Source organism: Paramisgurnus dabryanus, chromosome 18, assembly GCF_030506205.2.
Source record: "Paramisgurnus dabryanus chromosome 18, PD_genome_1.1, whole genome shotgun sequence".
Classification (NCBI taxonomy): domain Eukaryota; kingdom Metazoa; phylum Chordata; class Actinopteri; order Cypriniformes; family Cobitidae; genus Paramisgurnus; species Paramisgurnus dabryanus.
In genome coordinates this window covers 33,510,672-33,530,722 of record NC_133354.1, presented here as the reverse complement: position 1 = coordinate 33,530,722, position 20,051 = coordinate 33,510,672, and the positions used below count along the sequence as shown (strand labels likewise).

Below are 20,051 nucleotides of genomic sequence, written 5' to 3'. Positions count from 1 at the left end.
ATGGGCTGCCATAGACCGCAATGGCGGAAGAAGAAGAAGAAGAAGAATAATAATAATAAATATAGCTGCAAGCAGCAATACCGGGGTCAAGCCGAAAAGGGCACAGAAGGATGTAAAGTTGCGTTTGGATAAGCAGACTGAAGAACCTAGGTAAACCTAATGATTTCAGATGAAAAAATGCAAAGGTAATCAACAAAAATAATCTATATTCTTGTCTACTGCGACTGTCCTTCGGTTATTGACAATCATGGAACATTAGAGCACTGAAGGACATGTATGTGAAGCTTACAGTGGGCAAACATGGGTCACAACATGTTACAACAAGTTAAAAGAGTCAAAAGAGACCATCCCCATGTCTCTGTGATGTTCTGATACAGAGAAAAAGCTCTTGCAAACACAGTTGATAACGTATTCTCATTGGTTGCTAGAGAGTAAATGGACATCCTCTAGTGATTATAGTCAAAGACATGAAAGGAATAATCCATGATGACTCATGGTTTTAGATGTGTTGTTGCAGTAGTTTTAGGCAAAAAATGCCATATTCTATCTCAAAACCAGTAGGTGGCGCAATGACAAAATTCGTGCATGCAACCTCAGGTCATAAATGTGTTACATCTAGCTAGTTTTATGACTATACACTTTAGTTTAGTGAAGAAACAGTTGTATGATCATAGGGTGGCTTGATTTCAAAGGTTTTGTTCAATTATAAGGCCAACTAGTGGTGCAACCATACAATTTGTTTTTGTGTAGCCTCAGACTGTGGTCGTACATCAGCGTATCAAATATGGTGAAAAAATCTCTTTGCGTTACGAAGTTATAACCATTTATGTGTAAAAACACAAAATTTAAAGGTAATTTTTCGTTTTTTGCAATTTTCGGCCATTTCTGATGAAAATTTTAATATAGTGCCAATAGAACTTTTTGTTCAGAAGGTAATGCAATATTCTTCCTATGATGTTTTCGAGTCGATCAGAATTACGCTCGCGGACATATTCGCGCGTGTTTTTTAAGTGCTGTTTTGCTGTGCAGGGATAACCGTAAGGCGAAATCTGGCATGTTTGGTATCGTTGGACTCGGAGACTATTCAGGACTCCTAAAAATCAAGTCCCGTCAAAATACGTTGACCACAGCCAAAGTTATAGGTGTAAAAAACATCTGTCTGGCCACTAGGTGGCGCTGCGACGAAACTGTGCATGCACACTCAGTTCCTGACTGGCATCACAAGTACCAAGTGTCGTGTCAATAGGCCTAAGTTTGACGAAGATACAGCCTAAAATCTGTTTTTTTGCGCTCTACGAAAATTTTGTTGACGCGCTATACGACAACGGATTGGTTTATCGAAATTCTTTTGATAACTTTTTGCCGTGAGGGTCTCTAGATGCTACATACCAATTTTCGCGGCAATCGGTTAAAAACTCTAGGACGAGTTCGCAAAAGTAGGTTTTACGAATAATTCAAAATGACGGAATAATTTTCATGACGGAAAATGACGTCATAGGGTCCAATCGAATCGTCTTGAGCCAAGGAATCAGAGGAAACAAGTATTTTGTTTCAAGGACGTACGGATCAGAAGTTATAAGCAAAAACATAAGTTCATCTTTGGACTGTTGGTGGCGCTAGCGGGTTAGAGATAGAGACTCCAAATTTGCTGTGGGGACACATTAGACTGTCCTTTATCAGTGTGCCAAATTTCATAACTTTCCTACGTACGGTTCTATGGGCTGCCATAGACCGCAATGGCGGAAGAAGAATAACTAATAATAATAATAAAAAGAAAACTAACAGATACAATAGGGGTCTTTGCCCATTCTGGGCTTGACCCCTAATAATAATTATAAGAAAACTAACGGATACAATAGGGGTCTTCGCCCCTTCGGGGCTTGACCCCTAATAAAAAGAAAACTAACGGATACAATAGGGGTCTTCGCCCCTTCGGGGCTTGACCCCTAAATATAGCTGCAAGCAGCAATACCGGGGTCAAGCCGAAAAGGGCACAGAAGGATGTAAAGTTGCATTTGGATAAGCAGACTGAAGAACCTAGGTAAACCTAATGATTTCAGATTAAAAAATCTAAAGGTAATCAACAAAAATAATCTATATTCTTGTCTACTGCAACTGTCCTTCGGTTATTGACAATCATGGAACATTAGAGCACTGAAGGACATGTATGTGATGCTTACAGTGGGCAAACATGGGTCACAACATGTTACAACAAGTTAAAAGAGTCAAAAGAGACCATCCCCATGTCTCTGTGATGTTCTGATACAGAGAAAAAGCTCTTGCAAAAACAGTTGATAACGTATTCTCATTGGTTGCTAGAGAGTAAATGGACATCCTCTAGTGATTATAGTCAAAGCCATGAAAGGAATAATCCATGATGACTCATGGTTTTAGATGTGTTGTTGCAGTAGTTTTTGGCAAAAAATGCCATATTCTATCTCAAAACCAGTAGGTGGCGCAATGACAAAAAACTGATTTCAGACAAAACAATATAACAGTTATCAGCAAAAAAGCTGTGTTCTCATTTAGTGAAATCTCTCCCTCTCTTTCGACGAGCATTGATAACTAGAACACTGACGTAAAAATGAGTGGTGCTTGCAGTGGCAATACTCAGCTCTCAAAATGTTACAGTGTTGTTAATGAGTCAAAAGAGCCAACCCCCGTGTCTCTACGATGTTCTGATGCAGAGTTATAGCTCTTGCAAAACGGTTGATAAGGTATTCTCATTGGTTGCTAGGGAGTGAATTGGCAACCACCAGTGATTATAGTCAAAGCCATGAAAGGAATATCCATGATGACTCATGGTTTTAGATGTGCTGTTGCAGTAGATTTATGCAAAAATAGCTATTTTCTATCTCCAAACCACTAGGGGGCGCTATGACAGAATCGTGCATGCAACCTCAGGTCATGACTGCGTTACATCTAGCTAGTTTCATGACTATACACTTTAGTTCGGCAAAGAAATAGTTGTATGACAATAGGGCTTGCTTGATATGAAATATTTTGTTCAATTACAGGGCCACCTAGTAGTTCAGGCATACCATTTTTTTTGTGTGGCCTCAGACTCTGCTCATACATCAGCGTATCAAATCTGGTGAAAAAATCTCTTTTCGTTGCGAAGTTATAACCATTTATGTGTAAAAACCACAAATTATAAAGTTAATTTTTCGTTTTTTGCAATTTTCGGCCATTTCTGATGAAAATTTTAATATAACGCCAATAGAACTTTTTGTTCAGAAGGTAATGCAATGTTCTTCCTATGGTGTTTTCGAGTCGATCGGAATAACGCTGGCGGAGTTATTCGCGCGTGTTTTTTAAGCGCTATTTTTATGCACAGGGCTAACCGTAAGACGAAATCTGGCATGTTTGGTATCGTTGGACTCGGCGACTATTCAGGACTCTTAAAAATCAAGTCCCGTCAAAATACGTTGATCGCAGCCAAAGTTAAAGGTGTATAAAACATCTGTCTGGCCACTAGGTGGCGCAGCGACGAAACTGTGCATGCACACTCAGTTCCTGACTGGCATCACAAGTACCAAGTGTCGTGTCAATAGGCCTAAGTTTGACGAAGATACAGCATAAAATCTGTTTTTTTGCGCTCTACGTAAAATGTGTTGACGCGCTATACAACAACGGATTGATTTATCAAAATTCTTTTAATAACTTTTTGCCGTGAGGGTCTCTAGATGCTACATACCAATTTTTGCGGCAATCGGGTAAAAACTCTAGGACGAGTTCGCAAAAGTAGGTTTTACGAATAATTCAAAATGGCGGAAAAATTTTCATGACGGAAAATGACGTCATAGGGTCCAATCGAATCGGCTTGAGCCAAGGAATCAGAGGAAACAAGAATTTCGTTTCTAGGACTTACGGATCAAAAGTTATAAGCAAAAACATAAGTGCAACTTTGGACTGTTGGTGGCGCTAGCGGGTTTGAGATAGAGACTCCAAATTTGCTGTGGATAATATTTGGACTGTCCTTTATCAGTGTGCCAAATTTGATAACTTTCCTACGTACGGTTCTATGGGCTGCCATAGACCGCAATGGCGGAAGAAGAAGCAGAATAATTATTATAATAAATATAGCTGCAAGCAGCAATCACCGGGGTCAAGCCAAAAAGGGCACAGCAGAAAGTAAAGTTGACTTCGGATGAGCAGTTTAAAGTACCTAGGAAAATCTCTTGATTTCAGACAAAACAATATAACAGTTATCAGCAAAAAAGCTGTTCTCATTTAGTGAAATCTCTCCCTCTCTTTCGACGAGCATTGATAACTAGAACACTGACGTAAAAATGAGTGGTGCTTGCAGTGGCAATACTCAGCTCACAAAATGTTACAGTGGTGTTAATGAGTCAAAAGAGCCCACCCCCGTGTCTCTACGATGTTCTGACGCAGAGATATAGCTCTTGCAAAAACGGTTGATAAGGTATTCTCATTGGTTGCTAGGGAGTGAATTGGCAACCACCAGTGATTATAGTCAAAGCCATGAAAGGAATAATCCATGATGACTCATGGTTTTAGATGTGTTGTTGCAGTAGTTTTAGGCAAAAAATGCCATATTTCTATCTCAAAACCAGTAGGTGGCGCAATGACAAAATTGTGCATGCAACCTCAGGTCATAACTGTGTTACATCTAGCTAGTTTTATGACTATACACTTTATTTTAGGGAAGAAACAGTTGTATGACCATAGGGTGGCTTGATTTCAAAGGTTTTTTTCAATTATAAGGCCAACTAGTGGTGCAAGCATACATTTTTTTTGTGTAACCTCAGACTGTGGTCGTACATCAGCGTATCAAATCTGGTGAAAAAATCTCTTTTCGTTGCGAAGTTATAACCATTTATGTGTAAAAAATGCAAAATTTAAAGGTAATTTTTCGTTTTTTGCATTTTTCGGCCATTTCTGATAAAAATTTTAATATAACGCCAATAGAACTTTTTGTTCAGAAGGTAACGCAATGTTCTTCCTATGGTGTTTTCGAGTCGATCGGAATAACGCTCGGCGAGATATTCGCGCATGTTTTTTAAGTGCTATTTTGCTGCACAGGGTTAACCGTATGACGAATCCTGGCATGTTTGGTATCGTTGGACTCGGCGACTACTCAGGACTCCAAAAAATCAAGTCCCGTGAAAATACTTTTATCGCAGTCAAAGTTATAGGCGTATAGAACATTCGTCTGGCCACTAGGTGGCGCTGCAACGAAACTGTGCATGCACCCTCAATTCCTGACTGGCATCTCAAGTACCAAGTGTCGTGTCAATAGGCTTAAGTTTGGCGAAGATACAGCCTAAATTCTGTTTTTTTGCGCTCTATGTAAAATTCGTTGACGCGCTATACGAGAACGGATTGGTTTATCGAAATTCTTTTAATAACTTTTTGCCTTGAGTGTCTCTAGATGCTGCATACCGATTTTCGTGGCAATCGGGTAAAAACTCTAGGACGAGTTCGCAAAAGTAGGTTTTGCGAATAATTCAAAATGGCGGAAAAATTTTAATGACGGAAAATAACGTCATAGGGTCTAGTCGAATCGTCTTGAGCCAAGGAATCAGAGGAAACAAGAATTTCGTTTCTAGGACTTACGGATCAGAAGTTATAAGCAAAAACGTAAGTGCAACTTTGGACTGTTGGTGGCGCTAGCGGGTTTGAGATAGAGACTCCAAATTTGCTATGGGGACACATTGGACTGTCCTTTATCAGTGTGCCAAATTTCATAACTTTCCTAGGTACGGTTCTATGGGCTGCCATAGACCGCAATGGCGGAAGAAGAAGAAGAAGAAGAAGCAGAATAATAATAATAATAAGAAAACTAACAAATACAATAGGGGTCTTCGCCCCTTCGGGGCTTGACCCCTAATAATAAGAACACTAACAAATACAATAGGGGTCTTCGCCCCTTCGGGGCTTGACCCCTAATAATAATAAGAAAACTAACAAATACAATAGGGGTCTTCGCCCCTTCGGGGCTTGACCCCTAAATATAGCTGCAAGCAGCAATGCCGGGGTCAAGCCAAAAAGGGCACATAAGAAAGTAAAGTTGAATTCGGATGAGCAGTTTAAAGAACCTGGGAAAATCTCTTGATTTCAGACTAAATAATATAACAGTTATCAGCAAAAAAGCTGTGTTTTCATTCAGTGTCATCTCTTCCTCTCTTCTCGAGGAGCATTGACAACTAGAACACTGAAGAAAATGTGAGTGGTGCTTGCAGTGGCAATTCTCAGCTCACAAAATGTTACAGTGGTGTTAATGAGTCAAAAGAGACCACCCCCATGTCTCTACGATGTTCTGATGCAGAGATATAGCTCTTGTAAAAAGGGTTGATAAGGTATCCTAATTGGTTGCTAGGGAGTTAATTGGCATGCACCAATGATCTCCAAGCCATGAAAGAATAATACATGATGACCCAAGATTTTAGATGTACTGTTGGAGTAGTTTTAGGCAAAAATACCATATTTCTATCTCAAAACCAGTAGGTGGCGCAATGACAAAGTTGTGCATGCAACCTCAGTTCATAACTGTGTTACATCTAGCTAGTTTTATGACTATACACTTTAGTTTAGTGAAGAAATAGTTGTATGACCATAGGGTGGCTTGATTTCAAAGGTTTTGTTCAATTATAAGGCCAACTAGTGGTGCAACCATACAATTTTTTTTGTGTAGCCTCAGACTGTAGTCGTACATCAGCGTATCAAATATGGTGAAAAAATCTCTTTGCGTTACGAAGTTATAACCATTTATGTGTAAAAACACAAAATTTAAAGGTAATTTTTCGTTTTTTGCCATTTTCGGCCATTTCTGATGAAAATTTTAATATAGTGCCAATAGAACTTTTTGTTCAGAAGGTAATGCAATATTCTTCCTATGATGTTTTCGAGTCGATCAGAATTACGCTCGCGGAGATATTCGCGCGTGTTTTTTAAGTGCTGTTTTGCTGCTCAGGGCTAATCGTAAGGCGAAATCTGGCATGTTTGGTATCGTTGGACTCGGCGACTATTCAGGACTCCTAAAAATCAAGTCCCGTCAAAATACGTTGATCACAGCCAAAGTTATAGGTGTAAAAAACATCTGTCTGGCCACTAGGTGGCGCTGCGACGAAACTGTGCATGCACACTCAGTTCCTGACTGGCATCACAAGTACCAAGTGTCGTGTCAATAGGCCTAAGTTTGACGAAGATACAGCCTAAAATCTTTTTTTTTGCACTCTACGAAAATTTTGTTGACGCGCTATACGACAACGGATTGGTTTATCGAAATTCTTTTGATAACTTTTTGCCGTGAGGGTCTCTAGATGCTACATACCAATTTTCGCGGCAATCGGGTAAAAACTCTAGGACGAGTTCGCAAAAGTAGGTTTTACGAATAATTCAAAATGGCGGAAAAAATTTCATGACGGAAAATGACGTCATAGGGTCCAATCGAATCGGCTTGAGCCAAGGAATCAGAGGAAGCAAGAATTTTGTTTGTGGGACTTACGGATCAGAAGTTATAAGCAAAAACATAAGTGCAACTTTGGACTGTTGGTGGCGCTAGCGGGTTAGACATAGAGACTCCAAATTTGCTGTGGGGACACATTGGACTGTCCTTTATCAGTGTGCCAAATTTCATAACTTTCCTACGTACGGTTCTATGGGCTGCCATAGACCGCAATGGCGGAAGAAGAATAACTAATAATAATAATAATTATTAATATAGCTGCAAGCAGCAATGCCGGGGTCAAGCCAAAAAGGGCACAGCAGAAAGTAAAGTTGACTTCGGATGAGCAGTTTAAAGAACCTAGAAAATTTCTTGATTTCAGACAAAACAATATAACAGTTATCAGCAAAAAAGCTGTGTTCTCATTTAGTGAAATCTCTCCCTCTCTTTCGACGAGCATTGATAACTAGAACACTGAAGTAAAAATAAGTGGTGCTTGCAGTGGCAATACTCAGCTCACAAAATGTTACAGTGGTGTTAATGAGTCAAAAGAGCCCACCCCCGTGTCTCTACGATGTTCTGACGCAGAGTTATAGCTCTTGCAAAACGGTTGATAAGGTATTCTCATTGGTTGCTAGGGAGTGAATTGGCAACCACCAGTGATTATAGTCAAAGCCATGAAAGGAATAATCCATGATGACTCATGGTTTTAGATGTGTTGTTGCAGTAGTTTTAGGCAAAAAATGCCATATTTCTATCTCAAAACCAGTAGGTGGCGCAATGACAAAATTGTGCATGAAACCTCAGGTCATAACTGTGTTACATCTAGCTAGTTTTATGACTATACACTTTAGTTTAGTGAAGAAACAGTTGTATGACCATAGGGTGGCTTGATTTCAAAGGTTTTGTTCAATTATAAGGCCAACTAGTGGTGCAAGCATACATTTTTTTTTGTGTGGCCTCAAAATATGCTCATACATCAGGGTATCAAATATGGTAAAAAAATCTCTTTGCGTTACGAAGTTATAGCCATTTATGTGTAAAAACACAAATCTTAAAGGTAATTTTTCGTTTTTTGCAATTTTCAGCCATTTCTGATGAAAATTTTAATACAATGCCAATAGAACTTTTTGTTCAGAAGGTAATGCAATATTCTTCCTATGATGTTTTCGAGTCGATCAGAATTACGCTCGCGGAGATATTCGCGCGTGTTTTTTAAGTGCTATTTTGCCGCGCAGGGTTAACCGTAAGGCCAATTCTGGCATGTTTGGTATCGTTGGACTCGGCAACTATTCAGGACTCCAAGGAAACAAGTCCCATGAAAATACGTCGATCACAGCCAAAGTTATAGGTGTGTAAAACATTCGTCTTACCACTAGGTGGCGCTGCGACGAAACTGGGCATGCGCTCTCAGTTCCTGACTGGCATCACAAGTACCAAGTGTCGTTTCAAAAGGCCTAAGTTTGGCGAAGATACAGCCTCAAATCCGTTTTTTTGCACTCTACGTAAAATTTGTTGACGCGGTTTACGCAAACAGATTGGCGAATCGACATGAATTCCATAACTTTTTGCCGTGAGGGTCTGTAGATGCTACATACCGATTTTCGTGGAAATCGGGCAAAAGCTCTAGGACGAGTTCGCAAAAGTAGGTTTTACGAATAATTCAAAATGGCGGAAAAATTTTCATGACGGAAAATGACGTCATAGGGTCCAGTCGAATCGTCTTGAGCCAAGGAATCAGAGGAAACAAGAATTTCGTTTCTAGGACTTACGGATCAGAAGTTATAAGCAAAAACATAAGTTCAACTTTGGACTGTTGGTGGCGCTAGCGGGTTAGAGATAGAGACTCCAAATTTGCTGTGGGGACACATTGGACTGTCCTTTATCAGTGTGCCAAATTTCATAACTTTCCTACGTACGGTTCTATGGGCTGCCATAGACCGCAATGGCGGAAGAAGAAGAAGAAGCAGAATAATAATAATAATAATAATAAGAAAACTAACAAATACAATAGGGGTCTTCGCCCCTTCGGGGCTTGACCCCTAAATATAGCTGCAAGCAGCAATCACCGGGGTCAAGCCAAAAAGGGCACAGCAGAAAGTAAAGTTGACTTCGGATGAGCAGTTTAAAGTACCTAGGAAAATCTCTTGATTTCAGACAAAACAATATAACAGTTATCAGCAAAAAAGCTGTTCTCATTTAGTGAAATCTCTCCCTCTCTTTCGTCGAGCATTGATAACTAGAACACTGACGTAAAAATGAGTGGTGCTTCTAGTGGCAATACTCAGCTCACAAAATGTTACAGTGGTGTTAATGAGTCAAAAGAGCCCACCCCCATGTCTCTGCGATGTTCTGATGCAGAGAAAAGCTCTTGCAAAAACAGTTGATAACGTATTCTCATTGGTTGCTAGAGAGTAAATGGACATCCACTAGTGATTATAGTCAAAGCCATGAAAGGAATAATCCATGATGACTCATGGTTTTAGATGTGTTGTTGCAGTAGTTTTAGGCAAAAAAATGCCATATTCTATCTCAAAACCAGTAGGTGGCGCAATGACAAAATTGTGCATGCAACCTCAGGTCATAACTGTGTTACATCTAGCTAGTTTTATGACTATACACTTTAATTTAGTGAAGAAACCGTTGTATGACCACAGGGTGGCTTGATTTCAAAGGTTTTGTTAAATTATAAGGCCAACTAGTGGTGCAACCATACAATTTTTTTTGTGTAGCCTCAGACTGTGGTCGTACATCAGCGTATCAAATATGGTGAAAAAATCTCTTTGCGTTACGAAGTTATAACCATTTATGTGTAAAAACACAAAATTTAAAGGTAATTTTTCGTTTTTTGCAATTTTCAGCCATTTATGATGAAAATTTTAATACAATGCCAATAGAACTTTTTGTTCAGAAGGTAATGCAATATTCTTCCTATGATGTTTTCGAGTCGATCAGAATTACGCTCGCGGAGATATTCGCGCGTGTTTTTTAAGTGCTGTTTTGCTGCGCAGGGCTAACCATAAGGCGAAATCTGGCATGTTTGGTATCGTTAGACTCGGCGACTATTCAGGACTCCTAAAAATCAAGTCCCGTCAAAATACGTTGATCACAGCCAAAGTTATAGGTGTAAAAAACATCTGTCTGGCCACTAGGTGGCGCTGCGACGAAACTGTGCATGCACACTCAGTTCCTGACTGGCATCACAAGTACCAAGTGTCGTGTCAATAGGCCTAAGTTTGACGAAGATACAGCCTAAAATCTGTTTTTTTGCGCTCTATGTAAAATTCGTTGACGCGCTATAAGACAACGGATTGGTTTATCGAAATTCTTTTAATAACTTTTTGCCTTGAGGGTCTCTAGATGCTACATACCAATTTTCGCGGCAATCGGGTAAAAACTCTAGGACGAGTTCGCAAAAGTAGGTTTTACAAATAATTCAAAATGGCGGAAAAATTTTCATGACGGAAAATGACATCATATGGTCCAATCGAATCGTCTTGAGCCAAGGAATCAGAGGAAACAAGAATTTCGTTTTTAGGACTTACGGATCAGAAGTTATAAGCAAAAACATAAGTTCAACTTTGGACTGTTGGTGGCGCTAGCGGGTTAGAGATAGAGACTCCAAATTTGCTGTGGGGACACATTGGACTGTCCTTTATCAGTGTGCCAAATTTCATAACTTTCCTACGTACGGTTCTATGGGCTGCCATAGACCGCAATGGCGGAAGAAGAAGAAGAAGAAGAAGAAGAAGAAGCAGAATAATTATTATAATAATAATAAGAAAACTAACAAATACAATAGGGGTCTTCGCCCCTTCGGGGCTTGACCCCTAATAATAAAAAGAAAACTAACGGATACAATAGGGGTCTTCGCCCCTTCGGGGCTTGACCCCTAATAATAATAATAAGAAAACTAACAAATACAATAGGGGTCTTCGCCCCTTCGGGGCTTGACCCCTAAAAAGAAAACTAACGGATACAATAGGGGTCTTCGCCCCTTCGGGGCTTGACCCCTAAATATAGCTGCAAGCAGCAATGCCGGGGTCAAGCCGAAAAGGGCACAGAAGGGTGTAAAATTGGGTTTGGATAAGAATACTGAAGAACCTAGGTAAACCTCATGATTTCAAAAGAAAAAACTCAAAAGTAATCAACAAAAATAATCTATGTTCTTGTCTCCTGCAATCGTCCTTCTGTTATTGACAATCATGGAACATTAGAGCACTGAAGGACATGTGAGTGATGTTTGCAGTGGCATAACATGGGTCACAACATGTTACAACAAGTTAAATCAGTCAAAAGAGACCATCCCCATGTCTCTACGATGTCCTGATGCAGAGAAAAAGCTCTTTCAAAAACAGTTGATTAGGTATTCTCATTGGTTGCTAGAGAGTAGATTCACATCCACCAGTGATTGTAGTCCAAGCCATGAAATGAAGAATCCATGATGACTTATGATTTTAGATGTGTTGTTGCAGTAGTTTTAGGCAAAAATTGCTATTTTCTATCTCCAAGCCACTAGGTGGCGCTATGACAAAAGTGTGCATGCAACCTCAGGGAATGACTGCGTTACATTTAGCTAGTTTCCTGACTATACACTTTAGTTCAGCAAATAAATAGTTGTATGACCATAGGGCTTGCTTGATATGAAAGCTTTTGTCCAATTATAAGGCCAACTAGTGGTGAAGGCATACCAATTTTTTCGTGTGGCCTCAGACTCTGCTCGTACATCAGCGTATCAAATCTGGTGAAAAAATCTCTTTTCGTTGCGAAGTTATAACCATTTATGTGTAAAAAACACAAAATTCAAAGGTAATTTTTCGTTTTTTGCAATTTTCGGCCATTTCTGATGAAAATTTTAATATAACGCCAATAGAACTTTTTGTTCAGAAGGTAATGCAATGTTCTTCCTATGGTGTTTTCAAGTCGATCAGAATAACGCTCGCGAAGATATTCACACGTGTTTTTTAGGTGCTGTTTTGCTGCTCAGGGCTAACCGTAAGGCAAAATCTGGCATGTTTGGTATCGTTGGACTCGGTGACTACTCAGGACTCCTAAAAATCAAGTCCCGTCAAAATACGTTTATCGCAGCCAAAGTTATAGGTGTATAAATCATTTGTCTGGCCACTAGGTGGCGCTGCAAAGAAACTGTGCATGCACCCTCAGTTCCTGACTGGCATCACAAGTACAAAGTGTCGTTTCAATAGGCCTAAGTTTGACGAAGATACAGCCTAAAATCTGTTTTTTTGCGCTCTACGTAACATTTGTCAAGGCGGTATACGACAACTGATTGGTGTATCAAAATTCTTTTGATAACTTTTTGCCATGAGTGTCTCTAGATGATACATACCAATTTTCGTGGCAATCGGACAAAAGCTCTAGGACGAGTTCGAAAAAGTAGGTTTTTTGAATAATTCAAATTGGCGGGAAAAGTTTCATGACGGAAAATGACGTCATAGGATCCAGTCGAATCGTCTTGAGCCAAGGAATCAGAGGAAACAAGAATTTTGTTTCTAGGACTTACGGATCAGAAGTTATAAGCAAAAACATAAGTGCAACTTTGGACTGTTGGTGGCGCTAGCGGGTTAGACATAGAGACTCCAAATTTGCTGTGGGGACACATTGGACTGTCCTTTATCAGTGTGCCAAATTTCATAACTTTCCTACGTACGGTTCTATGGGCTGCCATAGACCGCAATGGCGGAAGAAGAATAACTAATAATAAATATAGCTGCAAGCAGCAATGCCGGGGTCAAGCCAAAAAGGGCACATAAGAAAGTAAAGTTGAATTCGGATGAACAGGTTAAAGAACCTGGGAAAATCTCTTGATTTCAGACTAAATAATATAACAGTTATCAGCAAAAAAGCTGTGTTTTCATTCAGTGTCATCTCTCCCTCTCTTCTCGAGGAGCATTGACAACTAGAACACTAAAGAAAATGTGAATGGTGCTTGCAGTGGCAATTCTCAGCTCACAAAATGTTACAGTGGTGTTAATGAGTCAAAAAAGACCACCCCCATGTCTCTACGATGTTCTGATGCAGAGATATAGCTCTTGTAAAAAGGATTGATAAGGTATCCTTATTGGTTGCTAAGGAGTGAATTGGCATGCACCAATGATCTCCAAGCCATGAAAGGAATAATACATGATGACCCAAGATTTTAGATGTACTGTTGGAGTAGTTTTAGGCAAAAATACCATATTTCTATCTCAAAACCACTAGGTGGCGCAATGACAAAGTTGTGCATGCAACCTCAGTTCATAACTGTGTTACATCTAGCTAGTTTTATGACTATACACTTTAGTTTAGTGAAGAAATAGTTGTATGACCATAGGGCTTGCTTGATATGAAAGATTTTGTTCAATTATAGGGCCACCTAGTGGTTCAGGCATACCAATTTTTTTGTGTGGCCTCAGACTCTGCTCATACATCAGCGTATCAAATCTGGTGAAAAAATCTCTTTTCGTTGCGAAGTTATAACCATTTATGTGTAAAAAACACAAAATCTAAAGGTAATTTTTCGTTTTTTGCAATTTTCGGCCATTTCTGATGAAAATTTTAATATAACGCCAATAGAACTTTTTGTTCAGAAGGTAATGCGATGTTCTTCCTATGGTGTTTTCGAGTCGATCGGAATAACGCTCGCGGAGATATTCGCGCATGTTTTTTAAGTGCTGTTTTGCTGCGCAGGGCTAACCGTAAGGCGAAATCTGGCATGTTTGGTATCGTTGGACTCGGCGACTAATCAGGACTCCTAAAAATCAAGTCCCGTCAAAATACGTTGATCACAGCCAAAGTTATAGGTGTAAAAAACATCTGTCTGGCCACTAGGTGGCGCTGCGACGAAACTGTGCATGCACACTCAGTTCCTGACTGGCATCACAAGTACCAAGTGTCGTGTCAATAGGCCAAAGTTTGACGAAGATACAGCCTAAAATCTGTTTTTTTGCGCTCTACGTAAAATTTGTTGATGCGCTATACGACAACGGATTGGTTTATCGAAATTCTTTTGATAACTTTTTGCCGTGAGGGTCTGTAGATGCTACATACCGATTTTCGTTAAAATTGGGCAAAAGCTCTAGGACGAGTTCGCAAAAGTAGGTTTTACAAATAATTCAAAATGGCGGAAAAATTTCCATGACGGAAAATGACGTCATAGGGTCAAATCGAATCGTCTTGAGCCAAGGAATCAGAGGAAACAAGAATTTCGTTTCTAGGACTTACGGATCAGAAGTTATAAGCAAAAACATAAGTTCAACTTTGGACTGTTGGTGGCGCTAGCGGGTTAGAGATAGAGACTCCAAATTTGCTGTGGGGACACATTGGACTGTCCTTTATCAGTGTGCCAAATTTCATAACTTTCCTACGTACGGTTCTATGGGCTGCCATAGACCGCAATGGCGGAAGAAGAATAATAATAATAAAAAGAAAACTAACGGATACAATAGGGGTCTTCGCCCCTTCGGGGCTTGACCCCTAAATATAGCTGCAAGCAGCAATGCCGGGGTCAAGCCAAAAAGGGCACAGAAGAAAGTAAAGTTGAATTCAAATGAGCAGTTTAAAGAACCTAGGAAAATCTCTTGATTTCAGACTAAATAATATAACAGTTATCAGCAAAAAAGCTGTGTTTTCATTCAGTGTAATCTCTTCCTCTCCTCTCGAGGAGCATTGACAACTAGTACACTGAAGAAAATGTGAGTGGTGCTTGCAGTGGCAATTCTCAGCTCACAAAATGTTACAGTGGTGTTAATGAGTCAAAAGAGACCACCCCCATGTCTCTACGATGTTCTGATGCAGAGATATAGCTCTTGTAAAAAGGGTTGATAAGGTATCCTAATTGGTTGCTAAGGAGTTAATTGGCATGCACCAATGATCTCCAAGCCATGAAAGGAATAATACATGATGACCCAAGATTTTAGATGTACTGTTGGAGTAGTTTTAGGCAAAAATACTATATTTCTATCTCAAAACCATAAGGTGGCGCAATGACAAAGTTGTGCATGTAATCTCAGGTCATAACTGTGTTACATCTAGCTAGTTTTATGACTATACACTTTAGTTTAGTGAAGAAACAGTTGTATGACCATAGGGTGGCTTGATTTCAAAGGTTTTGTTCAATTATAGGGCCACCTACTGGTGCAGGTATACCATTTTTTTTGTGTGGCCTTGGACTCTGCTCATACATCAGTGTATCAAATCTGGTGAAAAAATCTCTTTTCGTTGCGAAGTTATAACCATTTATGTGTAAAAATACAAAATTTCAAGGTAATTTTTCGTTTTTTGCATTTTTCGGCCATTTCTGATAAAAATTTTAATATAACGCCAATAGAACTTTTTGTTCAGAAGGAAACGCAATATTCTTCCTATGGTGTTTTCGAGTCGATCGGAATAACGCTCGCCGAGATATTCGCGCGTGTTTTTTAAGTGCTCTTTTGCTGCGCAGGGTTAACCGTAAGGCGAAATCTGGCATGTTTGGTATCGTTGGACTCGGCAACTATTCAGAACTCCAAAGAAACAAGTCCCGTGAAAATACGTCAATCGGAGCCAAAGTTATAGGGGTTTAAAGCATAAGTCTGACCACTAGGTGGCGCTGTGACGAAACTCTGCATGCACCCTTAGTTCCTGACTGGCATCACAAGTACCAAGTATCGTGTCAATAGGCTTAAGTTTGGCGAAGATACATCCTCAAATCCGTTTTTTTGTGCTCTACTTAAAATTCGTTGACGCGGTTTACGGAAACGGATGGACGAATTGACATGAATTCCATAACTTTTTGCCGTGAGGGTCTATAGATGCTACATACCGATTTTCGTGGAAATCGGGCAAAAGCTCTAGGACGAGTTCGCAAAAGTAGGTTTTACTAATAACTCAAAATGGCGGAAAAATTTTCATGACGGAAAATGACGTCATAGGGTCAAATCGAATCGGCTTGAGCCAAGGAATCAGAGGATACAAGAATTTCGTTTCTAAGACTTACGGATCAAAAGTTATAAGCAAAAACGTAAGTGCAACTTTGGACTGTTGGTGGCGCTAGAGGGTTGGAGTTAGAGACTCCAAATTTGCTGTGGGGACACATTGGACTGTCCTTTATCAGTGTGCCAAATTTCATAACTTTCCTACGTACGGTTCTATGGGCTGCCATAGACCGCAATGGCGGAAGAAGAAGAAGAAGAAGAAGCAGAATAATAATTATAATAATAAGAAAACTAACAAATACAATAGGGGTCTTCGCCCCTTCGGGGCTTGACCCCTAATAAAAAGAAAACTATTGGATACAATAGGGGTCTTCGCCCCTTCGGGGCTTGACCCCTAATAAAAAGAAAACTAACAGATACAATAGGGGTCTTCGCCCATTCTGGGCTTGACCCCTAATAAAAAGAAAACTAACGGATACAATAGGGGTCTTCGCCCCTTCGGGGCTTGACCCCTAAATATAGCTGCAAGCAGCAATACCGGGGTCAAGCCGAAAAGGGCACAGAAGGGTGGAAAGTTGAGTTTGGATAAGCAGACTGAAGAACCTAGGTTAACCTAATGATTTCAGATGAAAAAATGCAAAGGTAATCAACAAAAATAATCTATATTCTTGTCTACTGCAACTGTCCTTCGGTTATTGACAATCATGGAACATTAGAGCACTGAAGGACATGTATGTGATGCTTACAGTGGGCAAACATGGGTCACAACATGTTACAACAAGTTAAAAGAGTCAAAAGAGACCATCCCCATGTCTCTGTGATGTTCTGGTACAGAGAAAAAGCTCTTGCAAAAACAGTTGATAACGTATTCTCATTGGTTGCTAGAGAGTAAATGGACATCCTCTAGTGATTATAGTCAAAGCCATGAAAGGAATAATCCATGATGACTCATGGTTTTAGATGTGTTGTTGCAGTAGTTTTAGGCAAAAAATGCCATATTCTATCTCAAAACCAGTAGGTGGCGCAATGACAAAATTCGTGCATGCAACCTCAGGTCATAAATGTGTTACATCTAGCTAGTTTTATGACTATACACTTTAGTTTAGTGAAGAAACAGTTGTATGACCATAGGGTGGCTTGATTTCAAAGGTTTTGTTCAATTATAAGGCCAACTAGTGGTGCAACCATACAATTTTTTTTGTGTATCCTCAGACTGTGGTCGTACATCAGCGTATCAAATATGGTGAATAAATCTCTTTGCGTTACGAAGTTATAACCATTTATGTGTAAAAACACAAAATTTAAAGGTAATTTTTCGTTTTTTGCAATTTTCGGCCATTTCTGATGAAAATTTTAATATAGTGCCAATAGAACTTTTTGTTCAGAAGGTAATGCAATATTCTTCCTATGATGTTTTCGAGTCGATCAGAATTACGCTCGCGGAGATATTCGCGCGTGTTTTTTAAGTGCTGTTTTGCTGCGCAGGGCTAACCGTAAGGCGAAATCTGGCATGTTTGGTATCGTTGGACTCGGCGACTATTCAGGACTCCTAAAAATCAAGTCCCGTCAAAATACGTTGATCACAGCCAAAGTTATAGGTGTAAAAAACATCTGTCTGGCCACTAGGTGGCGCTGCGACGAAACTGTGCATGCACACTCAGTTCCTGACTGGCATCACAAGTACCAAGTGTCGTGTCAATAGGCCTAAGTTTGACGAAGATACAGCCTAAAATCTGTTTTTTTGCGCTCTACGTAAAATTTGTTAACGCGCTATACGACAACGGATTGGTTTATCGAAATTCTTTTGATAACTTTTTGCCGTGAGGGTCTCTAGATGCTACATACCAAATTTCGCGACAATCGGGTAAAAACTCTAGGACGAGTTTGCAAAAGTAGGTTTTACGAATAATTCAAAATGGCGGAAAATTTTTCATGACGGAAAATGACTTCATAGGGTCCAATCGAATCGTCTTGAGCCAAGGAATCAGAGGAAACAAGAATTTCGTTTCTAGGACTTACGGATCAGAAGTTATAAGCAAAAACATAAGTTCAACTTTGGACTGTTGGTGGCGCTAGCGGGTTAGAGATAGAGACTCCAAATTTGCTGTGGGGACACATTGGACTGTCCTTTATCAGTGTGCCAAATTTCATAACTTTCCTACGTACGGTTCTATGGGCTGCCATAGACCGCAATGGCGGAAGAATAATAATAATAAATATAGCTGCAAGCAGCAATACCGGGGTCAAGCCGAAAAGGGCCCAAAAGGATGTATAATTGAGATTGGATAAGCAGACTGAAGAACCTAGATAAACCAAGTTTAATTAGTGAAAAGAGCCCACCCCCGTGTCTCTACGGTGTTCCGATGCAGAGATATAGCTTTTGCAAAAACGGTTGATAAGGTATTCTCATTGGTTGCTAGGGAGTGAATTGGCAACCATCAGTGATTATAGTCAAAGCCATAAAAGGAATAGTCCATGATGACTCATGGTTTTAGAAGTGTTGTTGCAGTAGTTTTAGGCAAAAAATGCGTTATTCTATCTCAAAACCAGTAGGTGGCGCAATGACAAAATTGTGCATGCAACCTCAGGTCATAACTGTGTTACATCTAGCTAGTTTTATGACTATACACTTTAGTTTAGTGAAGAAACAGTTGTATGACCATAGGGCTGGCTTGATATCAAAGGTTTTGTTCAATTATAGGGCCACCTAGTGGTGCAAGCATACAATTTTTTTTGTGTGGCCTCAAAATATGCTCATACATCAGGGTATCAAATATGGTAAAAAAATCTCTTTGCGTTACGAAGTTATAGCCATTTATGTGTAAAAACACAAAATTTAAAGGTAATTTTTCGTTTTTTGCAATTTTCAGCCATTTCTGATGAAAATTTTAATACAATGCCAATAGAACTTTTTGTTCAGAAGGTAATGCAATATTCTTCCTATGATGTTTTCGAGTCGATCAGAATTACGCTCGCGGAGATATTCGCGCGTGTTTTTTAAGTGCTATTTTGCCGCGCAGGGTTAACCGTAAGGCCAATTCTGGCATGTTTGGTATCGTTGGACTCGGCAACAATTCAGGACTCCAAGGAAACAAGTCCCATGAAAATACGTCGATCACAGCCAAAGTTATAGGTGTGTAAAACATTCGTCTTACCACTAGGTGGCGCTGCGACGAAACTGGGCATGCGCTCTCAGTTCCTGACTGGCATCACAAGTACCAAGTGTCGTTTCAATAGGCTTAAGTTTGGCGAAGATACAGCCTCAAATCCATTTTTTTGCACTCTACGTAAAATTTGTTGACGCGGTTTACGCAAACAGATTGGCGAATCGACATGAATTCCATAACTTTTTGCCGTGAGGGTCTGTAGATGCTACATACCGATTTTCGTGGAAATCGGGCAAAAGCTCTAGGACGAGTTCGCAAAAGTAGGTTTTACGAATAATTCAAAATGGCGGAAAAATTTTCATGACGGAAAATGACGTCATAGGGTCCAGTCGAATCGTCTTGAGCCAAGGAATCAGAGGAAACAAGAATTTCGTTTCTAGGACTTACAGATCAAAAGTTATAAGCAAAAACATAAGTGCAACTTTGGACTGTTGGTGGCGCTAGCGGGTTTGAGATAGAGACTCCAAATTTGCTGTGGATAATATTTGGACTGTCCTTTATCAGTGTGCCAAATTTCATAACTTTCCTACGTACGGTTCTATGGGCTGCCATAGACCGCAA

General features: G+C 39.9%; 1 protein-coding gene across 8 annotated transcripts in view; it reads right to left on the bottom strand.

Annotated features, from left to right (window-relative positions):
* camk2a (calcium/calmodulin-dependent protein kinase II alpha) overlaps positions 1-20,051 on the bottom strand; it is a 901,358-nt gene that overhangs the window by 670,724 nt on the left and 210,583 nt on the right. The window lies entirely within an intron of this gene.